The following is an 18,202-nucleotide window of genomic DNA, read 5'->3' as shown; positions in this document are numbered from 1 at the left end:
CTTATGACGATTAGATGATCATAGGAATTGCTTGTAACCTTCATGGTAGTTTAACTCATGATCATAATGTGTTTTAATGGAGTCCATAACTTGTCCTCAAGTTATGGAAAATCAAAAGTCACACTTTTATTCAAGCCATTAAAAGAACACAAAAGTTATAAAAACGAAGAGTCTTCATTTTTATTACTCAATTAACTCATAAGTTATAAGAAATGAAAAGTTTTGAAAGTTTACAAAACTTGCCCTCAAGTTTTGGAACAAGTAAAGTCTTGATTAAAACTTTAGTTCCAACCCTTAGAATTTTAAAAGTTAAAATTCAACCCTTATACTTTATAATAATACAAGTTAATATATATATATATATATATATATATATATATATATAAGATCAAGTCATCTTACGGCTAGTACGCCTCATTCACGAAGTCGGTCTATAAGGGGGTATACGGTTGTTACCTATAAAATGGCAACTTAATGGATTTCCACTCTCACCCACCGCTTCCTTGATCGGTGGAGGGTCGTTAGCCGAACGGGTAACACAAGGACTTATAAATTCTCATTAAAATCATGATGAATATCATAAAGTAACTAAATGCTTTTATTTAATTCCCAATCTTAGTTACTTTAGGAAAAATGTGAATAAGGTGCTAATCCATGAAATTACACTTTATACTTTGTTTAAGTCAATGGTGGAGCGGGTGTGGTTAACCGGCACACTAACTTGGACTTAACAAGGTAGGTAAAGGGTAACTTAAGGTTTATCATAGTATCGGTGGAGTGTGTATGGTTTACCGGCACATCAATTGAGTGATAAATTTTAAGGGTACCAAGTGATTTGCATGGTTACTTCACACCTTGTTTTGTGATCCTCGGTATCCCAGTCACAAAAATCGGAGGGCACACTCGAGATTGAAACATGCCTTTGAAAAGTTCATTGAATCTCAAAAGAATCTAGGAATTTCTAAGAACCAATTAAAAACCTAATATTTATAGTTCATTTTTCATGGTGGAAATTGGTGAATCGTCATTTACCTACCTTTCAAATATGTTATAGCTTGGATTACGGCATACCTCTTCTAAGTTATATTATATTGTGATTGGATCCTAGCCTTAATATTACATTTGAGTGTTTTATTAAGGACTCTTTTAATATCTAATCTAATCTTGTCCTCTTCTTTTAGATGTCTTCAAAAAACGCTGCTTCTGGCTCTAATCCTAATGGCTCCTTTACCCTTATGAACTTGTGTGGGAAAGTCACATTTGATGGATCCAACTTCAATGAATGGATCAGAAACATCAGGATGATTACCCGCTACGAGGACAGAGAATATGTCCTTGACAAGGAGCTTAAGGAGATTGATGAGACCACTTCAGCTCCATAGGGGATCATTGACTTCCGGGTACATGAAAGGGATGCTACAAAAGTGGCATGCATCATGTTGGCCACCATGATAGCAGAACTCCAAAATTCCTATGAGGACTTCTACCCCTTTGAAATGCACCAAGATCTGATGAAAAGATACCATCAAAGTGCAAGAGAAGAGAAGTATGAAATCATCTGCTCCATCATAACAACCATGATGAAGGACGGGGAATCCGTCACGAGACACATGCAGAAAATGCAAAGGTATGTGGATCGGTTGTTGAAGCTTAATGTGAACTTCCCTGAGGATCTTGCAATAGATATCATTTTGCACTCCTTACCATCGTGCTATGTTCAATTCCGCATGACATATCACATGAATAAGGAATAGGTCACACTCAGCAAACTTCAGGGACTCCTCAAGACCGTAGAAACAGGTTTTAAGGGTAAGTCGGTTGTTAACACTCCTACTCCAAACACCACCCCAGTTTTGGCAATCGAGAGAGGTCGAGGGAAGAAGAGGAAGAGCTCTTCGAAGGGTACCAGTTTCATCACTCCTTCTTCTGACCCAAAAGAGGCTGAATGCTTCTATTGCCATGAAACGTCACATTGGAAGCGGAATTGTCCAAAATACCAGCAAGATGTGAAGGATGGGAAACTTAAAACCAACCATGTAGGTATTAACACTATCTTATCCAATAACTCACCCCATTCTAATTCTTGGGTCCTTGATACCGGTTGTGGTATTCATATATGTTCTGATTTGCAGGGACTAAGAAGAAGTGAGAATGTGGAGCATGGAAGAATAAACTTAATCATGGGGAATAGGAAAGATTTACATATCACCAAGATTGGAGTTTATACTTTATCGCTAAGTAGTGGGTTTAGTTTGGATTTGAATAAGTGTTGTTATTCGCCAGAAATGGCAAGAAACATTATTTCCTTTCATGCATTGTATAAACAAGGTTTTACCTTTTCATTTGATAATGACGTTGGTTCGATTAATGCTTTCTTTAGTAATGTTCTTTATTTTAAAGCATTACCTTGTGATGGTGTGTATGAAATTGTATATGTGGTTGATAACTTAGGAAATAATGTATTGTGTATTGATTATGTTAATGATAATAACTTGGATAAAGCATCATTATGGCATTGTCGTCTTGGACATATAAGCAAGAAACGCATAGGCCAACTCCAAAAGGATGGACTCTTGGAGTCATTTGACCTAAAGTCAGATGATACTTGCGAATCATGCTTACTTGGAAAAATGACAAACTCACCCTTCTCAGGTTATCGTGAGAGGGGTGAAGGTTTGTTGGATCTTATACACACAAATATGTATGGACCCCTCAAACATGCCACAAGGGATGCAAATCGTTATTATTTGACTTTTACTGATGGTTACAATAGATATGGATATGTCTACTTAATCAAGCATAAGTCAGAGACTTTCGAAAGGTTTAAAGAATTTAAATAGGAAGTCGAGAATCAATTGGGCAGGAACATTAAGATGCTTCGATCTGATCGAGGTGGTGAGTATCTTAGTTCAGAGTTCCTCGACTATCTTAGGGAATCTGGGATTGTCTCACAATTGACACCCCCCAGGACACCGCAGTTGAATGGTGTGGCTGAGAGGCGTAATCGAACCTTGTTGGATATGGTTCATTCCATGATGAGTCGAGCTTCGCTACCAATCTCATTTTGGGGGTATTCCTTAGAGATTGCCTCGTATATCCTTAATCTAGTCCCTACAAAGAAAGTTGTCAAAACTCCTCATGAGATGTGGACTGGTAAAGTACCCAAACTAGACCACATCAAGATTAGGCGTTGCGAGGCTTTCATGAGACGCGAGACTCATGATAAGCTCGAACCTCAAAGCGAGAGGTGTATTTTCATCGGCTACCCACAACAATCCTTTGGTTACCTCTTCTACATACCTAGTGAAAATGTGGTGTTTGTAGCTAGGAGGGTTGTCTTGAGAGAGAGAGAGAGAGAGAGAGAGAGAGTTCATAATCCAAGGAAACAGTAGGAGGCAAGTTGACCTTGAAGAAATTCAAGAGTCAAGTGGTGAAGGAACTTCAAACCCTAGCACTCAACTTGAGGAGGAAACTCTTGCTGAGCCAATTGACAAGTCTGTACCTCTAAGGAGTTCCACGAGAGTTAGCAATGCACCTCAGCATTACTATGGATTCCATATTACTGCGGAAGGTGATACACTTATCAGTGATGAGACACTGATAGGTCTGGATGAACCTAACAGTTACGCGGAAGCCATGGCAGGCCCTAAGTCAGCCAAGTGGAAAGAGGCAATGGACAGCGAGATACAATCCATTTATGAAAATCAAGTTTGGAACTTGTTTGAGAATGTACCAGGTCGTAAGACTATAGGGTAAAAATGGATCTTCAAGAAGAAGACCGACATGGATGGTAAGGTACACACTTATAAGGCACGACTGGTTGCAAAGGGTTTCTCACAAACTCCAGGATTTGATTATGATGCGACCTTTTCTCCAGTGGCCAAGATTAAGTTTATTAGGGTTCTGTTAGCCATAGCCGCATTTCATGACTATGAGATATGGCAAATTGATGTCAAAACCGCTTTCCTTAATGGAAAGTTCGCTAAGGATGTTTACATGAGTCAGCCAGAGGGTTTTGTCAATACAAAGTACCCTAATAGAGTGTGTAAGATTGAGAAATCCATTTATGGGTTAAAGCAAGAACCTCGCAGATGGAATCTTTGCTTTGATGAGTCGAATACCTTAGCGGGTATCAGGGGAACCCTGGCAAGGCACACTAGATTGCGGTAAAGAATATCCTCAAGTACCTACGGAGGACTAAGGACTGGGTCCTTACCCTCGGTGGGAGTGATGACTTGAGAGTTGTAGGGTATAGTAATGCTAGCTTTCAGATTGATAGGGATAATTTCCGCTCTCAGTCAGGCTGGGTCTTTACCTTAAACGGAGGAGCAATTTCTTGGAAGAGTTCCAAGCAAGAGACAGTGGCTGATTCAACTTGCGAATCAGAGTATATTGCAGCTAGCGAGGCACCAAAGGAGGTGATATGGCTGAAGAACTTCATTGGAGACCATGGAGTTGTACCAGCTATTAAAGAGCCAATGGAAATTTTCTGTGATAGTAAAAGTGCAGTTGCCTTAGCCAAGGAACCAAGGTATCACGGGAGATCCAGGCACATCGACAGAAAATACCATTTCATCAGACATCGAATAGAAGAAGGACTCCTCATGGCAAACAGGGTATCATCGGATGAGAATCCAGCAGATCCCCTCATGAAGGGACTGACTTGGGTTAAGCATCTCCAGCATGCTCGGAGCATAGGGATGAAGGATGATATTAGATTTAGTAGTTAGATAACCTCGAAATTTGTAAAGTGTAATTGACATTAAATGATGAATAAAAGGTGTTTTATTTATGAGTATAGTGTTGCTATCTCTTGTCGGTCGTTTAGTATATTTCTTTTGCATGTTTTGACTTCCAGACTAATTACGTTTGGTATATCATATTATTGGAACCTCCACAGTCAGTCATATGTTGGAAGTAGGTATTAATCAAGACTGTCATAATTGGTTGCAGAGGTCTAAGGTGTTGGACATTGCTACAACAATCATGAGTGCTCATAAGTTCTTAGCGTTGAACTCAACCCACGCTCACTGGAATCACTTCATGGAATTTATCTCAAGTGATCGTGAGACGGTAATATCATATAAGTCTTCAAACCTAGAGATATGATTTGTTTCCTATGAATTGATGATGCATTGATTGTACGAAAACGCATTGGTAACTCGATGTTATAAAATGTGCTTTTGTGTATAATTCAACTAGTAGTAGAACAAACGTATGAGTCGAAGTTTATCTGTTCCTTCTTGGATTAGAAGCTGATATGTGGGCCCTCGATGATTTTGTTTTAACCTATGTACCAGGCCCGGTCAGAACTAAGTTGATGTGTTCAATTAAGTTCTTTGTCAAACAAATCGGAAATCGGGAAACAAACTCCTCGACAATAAGTAAGACATTGTTCCATGTATTTGTCCGGCTGATATCTGGAACAGAGGATTATATGATCACTTATCTTAAATGGTGTATCATCATCTTCTCAGTTCCGAGAGACCATGAAAGAGCTATGATTGCCGATCGGTTCCTGATGTCATACTCGTAGTTATAGTTACTAGACTTATCCAATTACGAGACGGTTGGATAAGGTGTCTAAGTCCATAACTATTTCTGGTATGTACTTGACCCGACCCGGCATGGTCCATTTAGGTTGCATGGCACCATGCAATTGGATAGACTAAATGAGAAAAATAACACTTGTGGTTTATTAATATATTATAAGTTCTAATATATTAATAATATTATTTAATTAGTTTGATCAAGAATTAATTTAGAATTAATTAAGTGATCAAAAGATAACTAATTAAATATATGGGTTGATTATGTAAATCATACATAACTTTTATAGTGGGCTAAGAGGCTCAATGGATTATCAAGTTGGGTTAAACCCATAGGATGCTCCATGGATGCTCCATGTGAGTTAAAAACCCATGGGTCATGGAAATGAAGAGTCATGACACATTAGGGTTTACATGGTGTAACCCTAGATGTGTCAACACTATATGAGGAATCCATTCTCCACAAAAATCGGCTACACATGAACTAGTGAGGGCTAGGCCAATTTTTGCAAGTGTAATATTCTCTCAAAGTTTACTCCTTTGCATTTGGAGTTGTGGGAAGCATTTGAGGCATCACACTTGGGGTGCTAGGCTTACAAGCTTTCAAGGATCATAAGCAACAACAAGGTATGTTTTTTATCTTTCATTCAAGTTAAAAATTGTTCCCCATGTATGCTAGATAGGAATATAACATTGGAATTCAACTTTTCATGATAATTAGAAAAACATAGATCCAAGGTTATTAGGGTTGCATGTATACTTAGGAAGTGTTAGAATGCTCACAACCCATCAGTGGTATTAGAGCCTAGGCTTGTTTGTTTGTTATTTGTGCAAAATTGTTGAAAAAAGTCGATTTTGTGTTGTCTGCCTGCTGAACTCGCCGAGTCCATGGGGGACTCGTCGATTTCATGTGTAAATTCATCTTACTCGCCGAGTGGGTTCGTTCACTTGACGAGTAGGAGCCTGAGAATGCAGATTTTCAACTTTTGCTGCTGGAAATGGACTAGAAACATTACCCTAACCTATTTTGGTGTTATAAAACTTATTTTAGATGGTGTAATGTTTATCCTAATCCATTTACATTGGCAATTATCAAAATTACAAGTTTTTAAGTGTAATTTTTGATTCTTGAAAGTGTTCATTTTCATGTTCTTGAACTTATGACGATTAGATGATCATAGGAATTGCTTGTAACCTTCATGGTAGTTTAATTCATGATCATAATATGTTTTAATGGAGTCCATAACTTGACCTCAAGTTATGGAAAATTAAAAGTCACACTTTTATTCAAGCCATTAAAAGAACACAAGAGTTATAAAAACAAAGAGTCTTCATTTTTATTACCCAATTAACTCATAAGTTATAAGATATGAAAAGTTTTGAAAGTTTACAAAACTTGCCCTCACGTTTTGGAACAAGTAAAGTCTTGATTAAAACTTTAGTTCCAACCCTTAGAATTTTAAAAGTTAAAATTCAACTCTTACACTTTATAATATTACAAGTTAATATATATATATATATATATATATATATATATATATGTATGTATGTATGTATAAGATGGTCTCGAAGCACACTCTGGTTCGTGCCAATCCCTTCACTCCAGTAATCCATACCCGGTCGTCCGCGATGGCGTAAGCACGTCGCAACTCTGCTCACCGGTTATTGCATTAAGCACCGCTAATTCACCAAAACCAAGAGGCTCCTAAAAATTTCAGAGTCAGATTCACGTGCAACCTTGATCTTGTTAGTACGCCTCATTCACGAAGCTGGTCTATATAGCGGTATACGGTTGTTACCTATAAAATGGCAACTTAATGGATTTCCACTCTCACCCACCGCTTCCTTGATCGGTGGAGGGTCGTTAGCCGAACGAGTAAGACAAGGACTTATAAATTCTCATTAAAAGCATGATGAATATTAAAAAGTAACTAAATGCTTTTATTTAATTCCCAATCTTAGTTACTTTAGGAAAAATGTGAATAAGGTGCTAATCCATGAAATTACACTTTACACTTTGTTTAAGTCGATGGTGGAGCGGGTGTGGTTAACCGGCACACTAACTTGGAGTTAACAAGGTAGGTAAAGGGTAACTTAAGGTTTATCATAGTATCGGTGGAGCGTGTGTGGTCTACCGGCACATCAATTGAGTGATAAATTTTAAGGGTACCAAGTGATTTGCATACTTACTTCACACCTCATTTTGTGATCATCAGTCTCCCAGTCACAAAAATCGGAGCGCACACTCGAGATTGAAACATGCCTTTGAAAAGTGCATTGAATCTCAAAAGAATCTAGGAATTTCTAAGAACGAATTAAAAACCTAATATTTATATTTCGTTTTTCATGGTGGAAATTGGTGAATCGTCATTTACCTACCTTTCAAATATGTTATAGCTTGGATTACGGCATACCTCTTCTAAGTTATATTATATTGTGATTAGATCCTAGCCTTAATATTACATTTGAGTGTTTTATTAAGGACTCTTTTAATATCTAATCTAATCTTATCCTCTTCTTTTAGATGTCTTCAAACAACGTTGCTTCTGGCATTAATCCTAATGGCTCCTTTACCCTTATGAACTTGTGTGGGAAACACACTTTTGATGGATCTAATTTCAGTGAATGGATCATAAACATCAGGATGATCACCCGCTACAAGGACAAAGAATATGTCCTTGACAAGGAGCTTAAGGAGATTGATGAGACCACTGCAGCTCCCCAGGAGATCGCTGACTTCCGGGCACATGAAAGGGATGCTACAAAAGTGGCATGCATCATGTTGGCCACCATGACAGCGGAAATCCAAAAGTCCTATGAGGACTTCTACCCTTTGAAATGCACCAAGATCTGATGAAAAGATACAATCAAAGTGCAAGACAAGAGAAGTATGAAATCATCTGCTCCATCATAACAACCATGATGAAGGACGGGGAATCTGTTACGAGCCACGTGCAGAAAATGCAAAAGTATGTGGATCGGTTGTTGAAGCTTAATGTGAACTTCCATGAGGAGCTTGCAATAAATATCATTTTGCACTCCTTACCATCGTGCTATGTTCAATTCCGCATGACATATCACATGAATAAGGAAGAGGTCACACTCAGCAAACTTTAGGGACTCCTCAAGACCATAGAAACATGTCTTAAGGGTAAGTCGGTTGTTAACACTCCTACTCAAAACCCTGCCCCGGTTTTGGCAATCGGGAAAGGTTGAGGGAAGAAGAGGAAGAGCTCTTCGAAGGGTACCAAGGCTAGGACCCTTGATGGCTCTTCTTCAAGTGGAACCAAGAAAGGTTTCATCACTCCTTCTTCTGACCCATAAGAGGCTGAATGCTTCTACTGCCATGAAACGTCACATTGAAAGCGGAATTGCCCAAAATACCAGCAAGATGTGAAATATGGGAAAGTTAAACCCAACCATGTAGGTATTTACACTATCTTATCTAATAACTCACCCCATTCTAATTCTTGGGTCCTTGATACCGGTTGTGGTATTCATATCTGTTCTGATTTGCAAGGACTAAGAAGAAGTGAGAATGTGGAGCATTGAAGAATAAACTTAATCATGGGGAATAGGAAAGCTTTACATGTCACCAAAAATGGATTTTATACTTTATCGCTAAGTAGTGGATTTAGTTTGGATTTGAATAAGTGTTGTTATTCGCCAGAAATGGCAAGAAACATTATTTCCTTTCATGCATTCTATAAACAAGGTTTTACCTTTTCATTTGATAATGAGGTTGGTTCGATTAATGCTTTCTTTAATAATGTTCTTTATTTTAAAGCATTACCTTGTGATGGTGTGTATGAAACTGTATAGGTGGTTGATACCTTAGGTAATAATGTATTGTGTATTGATTATGTTAATGATAATAACATGGATAAAGAATCATTATGGCATTGTCTTCTTGGACATATAAGCAAGAAACGCATAGGCCAACTCCAAAAGGATGGAGTCTTGGATTCATTTGACCTAAAGTCAGATGATAGTGGCGAATCATGCTTACCTGGAAAAATGACAAAGTCACCCTTCACAGGTTCTTGTGAGAGGGGTGAAGGTTTGTTGGATCTTATACACACGGATGTGTGTGGAGCCTTCAAACATGCCACAAGGGATGCTAATCGTTATTATTTGACTTTTACTGATGGTTACAGTAGATATGGATATGTCTACTTAATCAAGCATAAGTCAGAGACTTTCGAAAGGTTTAAAGAATTTAAACAGGATGTCGGGAATCAATTGGGAAGGCACATTAAGATGCTTCGATCCGATCGAGGTGGTGAGTATCTTAGTTCAGATTTCCTCGACTATCTTAGGGAATCTGGGATTGTCTCACAATTGACACCTCCCAGGACACCGCAGTTGAATGGTGTGGCTGAGAGGCGTAATCGGATCTTGTTGGATATGGTTCATTCCATGATGAGTCGAGCGTCACTACCAATCTCATTTTTGGGGTATGCCTTAGAGATTGCCGCCTATATCCTTAATCTAGTCCCTACAAAGAAACTTGCCAAAACTCCTCATGAGATGTGGACTGGTAAAGTACCCAAACTATACCACATCAAGATTTGGGGTTGCGAGGATTTCGTGAGACGCGATACTCATGATAAGCTCGAACCTCAAAGCGAGAGGTGTATTTTCATCGGCTACCCACAACAATCCTTTGGTTACCTCTTCTACATACCTAGTGAAAATGTGGTGTTTGTAGCTAGGAGGGCTGTCTTGAGAGAGAGAGAAAGAGAGAGAGAGAGAGAGAGAGAGAGAGAGAGAGAGAGTTCATAATCCAAGGAAACAGTAGGAGGCAAGTTGACCTTGAAGAAATTCAAGATACAAGTGGTGAAGGAACTTCAAACCCTAGCACTCAACTTGAGGAGGAAATTCTTGTTGAGCCAATTGACAAGTCTGTACCTCTAAGCCGTTCCACGAGAGTTAGGAATGCACCTGAGCATTACTATGGATTCCATATTACTGCGGAAGGTGATACACTTATCAGTGATGAGACACTGATAGGTGTGGATGAACCTAACAGTTACGCGGAAGCCATGGCAGGCCCTGAGTCAGCCAAGTGGAAAGAGGCAATGGACAGCGAGATACAATCCATGTATGAAAATCAAGTTTGGAACTTGTTTGAGAATGTACCAGGTCGTAAGACTGTAGGGTGCAAATGGATCTTCAAGAAGAAGACCGACATGGATGGTAAGGTACACACTTATAAGGCACGAATGGTTACAAGGGGTTTCTCACAAACTCCGAGAGTTGATTATGATGAGACCTTTTCTCCAGTGGCCAAGATTAAGTCTATTAGGGTTCTGTTAGCCATAGCCGCATTTCATGACTATGAGATATGGCAAATGGATGTCAAAACCGTTTTCCTTAATGGAAAGTTGGCTGAAGATGTTTACATGAGTTAGCCAGAGGGTTTTGTCAATACAGAGTACCCTAATAGAGTGTGTAAGATTGAGAAATCCATTTATGGGTTAAAGCAAGCACCTCGCAGATGGAATCTTTGCTTTGATGAGAAAGTCAAGGATTTTGGCTTTTCTATTAGTGAAGATGAATCTTGTGTATATGTCAAGGCTAGTAGGAGTATAGTTAGCTTTTTGGTATTGTATGTGGATGACATACTGCTCATAGTAAATGACATTCCAACTCTGCAGGAAGTTAAGTCCTGGATTGGGAAGTGTTTCTCTATGAAGGACCTAGAAGAAGCTGTCTATATTCTAGGGATAAGGATCTTGAGAGACCGGAGTAAATGACTGATTGGACTTTGTCAGAGTACCTACTTGGATAAAGTGCTGAAGAGATTCGGCATGGAGGGCTCCAAGAAAGGAGAGTTACCCATCCAAAGTAACGCCAGATTGAGTAAGACACAAAGCCCTAGTACTGAGGTTGAAACAGCAGAAATGAGTCGAATACCTTATGCTTCGGCTGTAGGATCAATCATATATGCTATGACGTGTACTCGAACTAATGTAGCTTTTGCCCTAAGCATGGTTAGCAGGTATCAGGGGAACCCTAGCAAGGCACACTGGACTGCGGTAAAGAATATCCTCAAGTACCTACTGAGGACTAAGGATTGGGTCCTTACCCTCGGTGGGAGTGATGACTTGAGAGTTGTAGGGTATAGTGATGCTATCTTTCAAACTGATAGGGATAATTTCCGCTCTAAGTCATGCTGGGTCTTTACCTTAAACGGAGGAGCACTTTCTTGGAATAGTTCCTAGCAAGAGATAGTGGCTGATTCAACTTGCGAATCAGAGTATATTGCAGCTAGTGAGGCACCAAAGGAGGCGATATGGCTGAAGAACTTCATTGGAGAACTTGGAGATGTACCGGCTATTAAAGAGCCAATGGAAATTTTCTGTGATAGTGAAACTGCAGTTGCCTTAGCCAAGGAACCAAGGGATCACGGGAGATCCAAACACATCGACAGAAAATACCATTTCATCAGACATCGAATAGAAGGACTCCTCGTGGCAAAGAGGGTATCATCGGATGAGAATCTAGCAGATCCCCTCACGAAGGGACTGACTCAGGTTAAGCATCTCCAGCATGCTCGGAGCATAGGGCTGAAGGATGATATTAGATTTAGTAGTTAGATAACCTCGAAACTTGTAAAGTGTAATTGACATTAAATGATGAATAAAAGGTTTTTTATTTATGAGTAAAGTGTTTCTATCTCTTGTCGATCATTTTGTATATTTCTTTTGCATGTTTTGACTTCCAGAATAATTATGTTTGGTAGATCATATTATTCGGACCTCCACAGTCGGTCATATGTCGGAAGTAGGTATGAATCAAGACTGTCATAATTGGTTGCAGAGGTCTAAGGTGTTGGACATGGCTACAACAATCATGAGTGCTCATAAGTTCTTAGCATTGGACTCAACCCACGCTCACTGGAATCACTTCATGGAATTTATCTCGAGTGATCGTGAGATGGTAATATCATATAAGTCTTCAAACCTAGGGATATGATTTGTTACTTATGAGTTGGCTATTCATTGATTGTACGTAAACGCATTGGTAACTCGATGTTATAAAACGTGCTTTTGTGTATAATTCAATGAGTAGTAGAACAAACATATGAGTCGAAGTTTATCTGTTCCTTCTTGGATTAGAAGCTGATATATGGGCCCCTCGATGATTTTGTTTTGACCTATGTACCGGACCCGGTCAGAACTAAGTTGATGTGTTCAATTAAGTTCTTTGTCAAACAAATCGAAAATCGGGAAACAAACTGCTCGACAATAAGTAAGACATTATTCTATGTATTTGTCCGGCTGATATCTAGAACAGAGGATTATATTATCACTTATCTTAAATGGCGTATCATCATCTTCTCAGTTCCGAGAGACCATGAAAGAGCTACGATTGCGGATCTGTTCCTGAAGTCATACTGTTGGATAAGGTGTCTAAGTCCATAACTATTTCTGGTATGTACTTGACCCAACCCGACATGGTCCATTTGGGTTACATAACACCATGCAATTGGATTGACTAAATGAGAGAAATAACACTTGTGGTTTATTAATATATTATAAGTTCTAATATATTAATAATATTATTTAATTATTTTGATCAAGAATTAATTTAGAATTAATTAAGTGATCAACTATTTAAATATATAGGTTGATTATGTAAATCATCCATAACTTGTATAGTAGGCTAAGAGGCTCCATGGATTATCAAGTTGGGTTAAACCCATAGGATGCTCCATTGATGCTCCATGGGAGTTACAAACCCATGGGTCATGGATATAAAGAGTCATGGCACATTAGGGTTTACATGGTGTAACCCTAGATGTGTCAACACTATATAAGGAACCCATTCTCCACAAAACTCGGCTACACATGAACTAGTGAGGGCTAGGCCGATTTTTGCAAGTTTAATATTCTCTCAAAGTTTACTCATTTGCATTTGGTGTTGTGTGAAGCATTTGAGGCATCACAGTTAGGGTGCTAGGCTCACAAGGTTTCAAGGATCATAAGCAACAACAAGGTAAGTTATTCTATCTTTCATTCAAGTTAAAAATTGTTCCCCATGTATGCTAGATAGGAATATAACCTTGGAATTCAACTTTGCATGATAATTAGACAAACATAGATCCAAGGTTATTAGGGTTGCATGGACACTTAGGAAGTGTTAGAATGCTCAAAACCCATCAGTTGGATGATCACGTTCATTTCATCTTTCTTCTGATTCTCCTTCTCCAAACACTGGATTTGCTTTTCATGACGGATGTGTGTTTTCTTGATGAGCTCATTAGATTCAATGAGCTTATCAACATGAACTTTGAGCATGGTGGTGATAGTGTCAAGGTAGTGATCAACACTTTCATCGTATTTCTTCTCTAATTCCTTGATGGTGTGCTTAAGCTTTAAGGAGATGAGTTGATCTAGCTGAGCTTCTCATTCCTCCATTGTTGGACTGGATTTGTTGGTTTCGAACAGGGCTTGGATAATAGCATCATGCTTGGAATCCAGCATGAAATTTTCTCATCAATCTTTAAATTTAGTTCGGCCACAGATGTTTCTAGGGAATCAACCTTTTTCATGGTGTCGGAAACATTAGCTTGAATATCTAGAAGAGCAAATTGATCAATATAGTTTCCAGCCAAATATCTTGTGACCGAAGTAGAATCTTGAGGCTTGGATTTGTTGAGTTCCGAATTTGCTTGTGTTTCGGAAGGAGCAGACTTTATGGTAGCATCATCTTCGGGTTTCAGAGTGAAGTCAGTTACAGCACCAGTATTGCCTTGATCATGATCTTTGATGTGAATTTCTTCATCCACAGGTTCGGAAGAAGAAGTAGAGATTCTGGATCAAATCGTGATTTTGATGGAGATGGTTTGGACTGAAAGCGAACAGACAGTAGAGCGCAAGTATCAGCAATAGATGCACCGTCATCATCAAAAATCAATTCTTCAGAGAGTTCTTCGCTGGGATCGGAGTGCATGGAATCATAATGAGTCTTGGGAGTTTCTCCGGAAGTGAAGTTCAAATCGGTGATGTCGTCAGAAGGAGCAACAAATGGCAAGTTGCTTTCGATAGCTATGTTCTGCATCGAGATTAGAGTAGCTTCAATCTGGGACCTTGTGAGTTCCTTATGCCTCGAATGAGCCCTGTCAACATAGTCTCCCCAAAGTGGATCATTAGCACCTTCTCGTCCTGTACCTTTACCGGGTATCAGACTAGTTGAGGCACCCGAGGTTAGAAGGACTGCTCCAGCCTCTGAATGCTTAGGGTCCAAAATAGTGGTTTCAGGTCGTCCTTATGTAGAAGAATATGGGATAGAAAATGAGACACGTGGGTTTGTTCCATAGGGCAACGAACTATCGTCAACATTAACATCACCTTTTTGGGAATGTGAGGGTGGATTGTGTGGAGACTCCCCGTGAGTGTGTGATTGTGTTTTTGAAACTTCCGGGGGTACCTCAGAAGATGGGTAGGAGGGGTGGAAGGATGGCCAACGTCAGTCGGAATGTCTTTGGATCGTTCCCGTTGAGAGGAAGAGTCAACTTTGTTTCTCTTTCTGGCTTTTGTCATAGATGGAGAACTTTTGCGCTTGGCAAATTTCTTTTTCTTTCCTCCATAAGAAACTGCCTTGCCCTTGTCCGAAATGGGCTCAACAACGACATGGGTTGATTGTGTAGGGCTATACACAATCGAAGTCTCTGAGTGTTGTTTCAAATAAACAGAATCAGACGGAATTAGGTCTAGCATGTGATCCGGAAGTCGATAAGATTTAATAGCTTTGAATGTGAGAAATGCCTCTTCCAGAATGATGTTGACAGGAATGGAATCTCGACGTTCTCTGTAGAGTTACTGAATGGTAACAGCCCAAAATCGAGGACTTGAGATCTCGTGTGGCTTACGGTTGATGGAGAACTTCCGAAAGTCTTGCCATAGTACTTCAATGAGATCAACCGCATTAGTCTTCCCTGAAAAGATGTTGTAAACGAAATACAGCCAATCCTTGCTTAATGAGTCCATTTCGCCATGTTTTCCTGATATACCTGGGATGATGAAGTGCATGAGAACTATCCATAACCCAGATACAGCCGATTTCTTAAACTTCTTTGCCTTGTATTCTTCATTATACCCAATGTGGTTGAGGAATGACTGAAACTCCTCAGTCGTTGGTTCTTCAACTTTGAAGTTCTCTGGGTTTTCTGCAACTCCAATTGCTTTCAAGAATGTTGACTTATGAATGGGCACAATTCTATCGCTGGTGATATTGGTTTCAAGAACGTCGTTGTAGATCTTGATTCACTCAAATGTTGTATGAAGAAGTCGAAGTGTGATTGGTGGGTTGGGAATCTTCGTGATTGGTACAAAGATTTGATGATGAGAGATGAAATTGACCATTAATCGAATCGATTCATCATAATCGTTTGGATCTAGTGAGAATAGTTGAGTGGTATCCCTGAGAAATGGTTTTGCGGACACGGAAGATGATGATCCCTTGGGTGATTTCTTCTTTGTGACAGGTTTAGGGTTTTTGGGAGTGGTATGAGCAGTTTTTGTGGGAAATGAAGACGCCATTGTTAAAGAAAGCTTAAGTGCTTGAAGAACAGTCGAGAGAAAAAGATGAAGATAAAGTTTTCAAAGAGCATAACGGGTAAAAGGAATTTCAATTGGTTTATATAGGTTCAAGAGAAAGGTGGTTCGGGTTGAAAGGTAATGATGGTATCCGGAAAAGAATATGGGTTGCATTAAATGTTTTTCCGTTTTTAGGGTTAGTAGACCTGAGGTGACGAAAGTTTCTATTGGCTGAAGGCGAAAAGTGGAAACCGTCATTTGAGTGATGGGATGTTTGATTTTCAAAGAAGTGCAATCGTGGAACGTAAAAAGATCAATATCTCCAAAAAGTAATTGTTAAAAAGAAAACGTTTCACCTTAAAACCTTTTGGACTTCATCATCTCATTTGATTTCGGAATCATAGGGTTTCGGAAAGTTCTTGAAAATAAATTGTTTTTTACATGAAGAGTCCTTGATTAAGAATTTGTGATCTTTCAACATGAAAGATTGTTGATACAAATTACGGAATGAAGCATTTGAATTGAAAATGGTCTGGAGTGATATTTGGAAAACAAAATTTCAATATCAAGAGTTCGGAGTGAAAAGTTAGTGAAGTTAAAAAAAGATGAGATTTCAGAATGAGTTTGAAATGTTCCGCGATGAAAGTTAGAAAATTTCTGGAGAGAGGTTTGAAAGAATTTCAGAGTGAAATTTTGAAAAACTTCCGGAGTGAAACGTCTGGAGTAAAATGAGTTTAGTACGGTTCTGGATTTGAATTCCGGGATGATCTTATGAAGTAAGTTCTGACGTGAATCTGGTACCAATCTGACTATATTGGTCATGAACATCATATTGTAGGTTGATCTGTACAACTTAAAAAACTTAAAGAGGTGATTAGAGAAAAAGACACCTAAGATGATCATGTTTATTTCAAGAGGCAATAGTTCCGAGATGAAAAGCAATTGTGAATGCAGAACCAATTCACTTTCTAACATTTCCATCAGAGAGTGCAAGCCTCTTGAAAGAACTGAGGATCAGGCATCATCATACCCATTTTGTTCAAAAAACCATTGAATTTGCTTTCATCTAATGCCTTAGTAAATACATCATCAATTTCATCGTCATATGGAACAAAAATAAGTTTGATGTTACCATTTAAATCATGATCCTTAATAAAATGGTACCGTATGTCGATGTGCTTCGTCATGGAGTGTTGAATTGGATTGTGTGAAATAGCAATGACACTTTGAGAATCATAGTAGATTGGAATTTGTTTAAACTGGTAACCATAATCCAAGAGCTGAGATTTCATCCAAAGAACTTGAGATGTGCAACTAACAGTAGCAATGTATTCCGCTTCGACTGTTGATAGTGCAATGCAGTTTTGTTTCTTAGATGACCAGCTGACCAATCTACCTCCTAAAAATTAACATCCAGTAGATGTACTTTTCCTGTCTAATTGAAGAACTCCATAGTTTGAATCAGAATATGCTTGAAGTAGAAAACCCTCATTTGCTCTAGATTCCGAGATTCTTTTTACCTTTGAGGTATTGGAATATTTGCTTAGCAGCCAAAAGATGAGACATCTTTGGATTGACTTGAAATCTGGCACACAAACATGTTGAAAACATGATGCTCGGACGACTTGCTGTGAGATAGAGTAGGGACCCAATCATTCCTCTATACTTCTTTTCATCAACCGCTATACCTGAAGGGTCCGAAAAGATCTTATGTCTGAAACCCATAGGTACCTTGACTGAGGCACGGGTGTCCATTGAGTACTTTTTGAGGAGTTCTGAAATGTACATCTGTTGGTGAATGAAAATTCCTCGGTTGTTCTGGTTGACTTGGAGACCAAGGAAGAAGCTTAATTCACGATTCATACTCATTTGAAATCTACTGACCATTAATGTAGCAAAGTCAGCAACTATTGATGAATCGATAGATCTGAAAATGATGTCGTCAACATAAATTTGGACAAGCATGAGATGTTTTCCATTTGACCTTTGGAACAGAGTAGAATCAAGAATGACTCTTTGAAAACATGAGCGCTTAAGAAAGTCGGAGAGGGTCTCGTACAATGCGCGTGGAGCTTGTTTTAGGCCATAAACTGCTTTCCGAAAATT

This window comes from Lactuca serriola, chromosome 8 (assembly GCF_051521515.1).
Source record: "Lactuca serriola cultivar US96UC23 chromosome 8, Lser_US96UC23_V15, whole genome shotgun sequence".
NCBI classification, from domain to species: domain Eukaryota; kingdom Viridiplantae; phylum Streptophyta; class Magnoliopsida; order Asterales; family Asteraceae; genus Lactuca; species Lactuca serriola.
The sequence above is the reverse complement of the archived record's forward strand: the minus strand, read 5'-3'. Positions refer to the sequence as shown.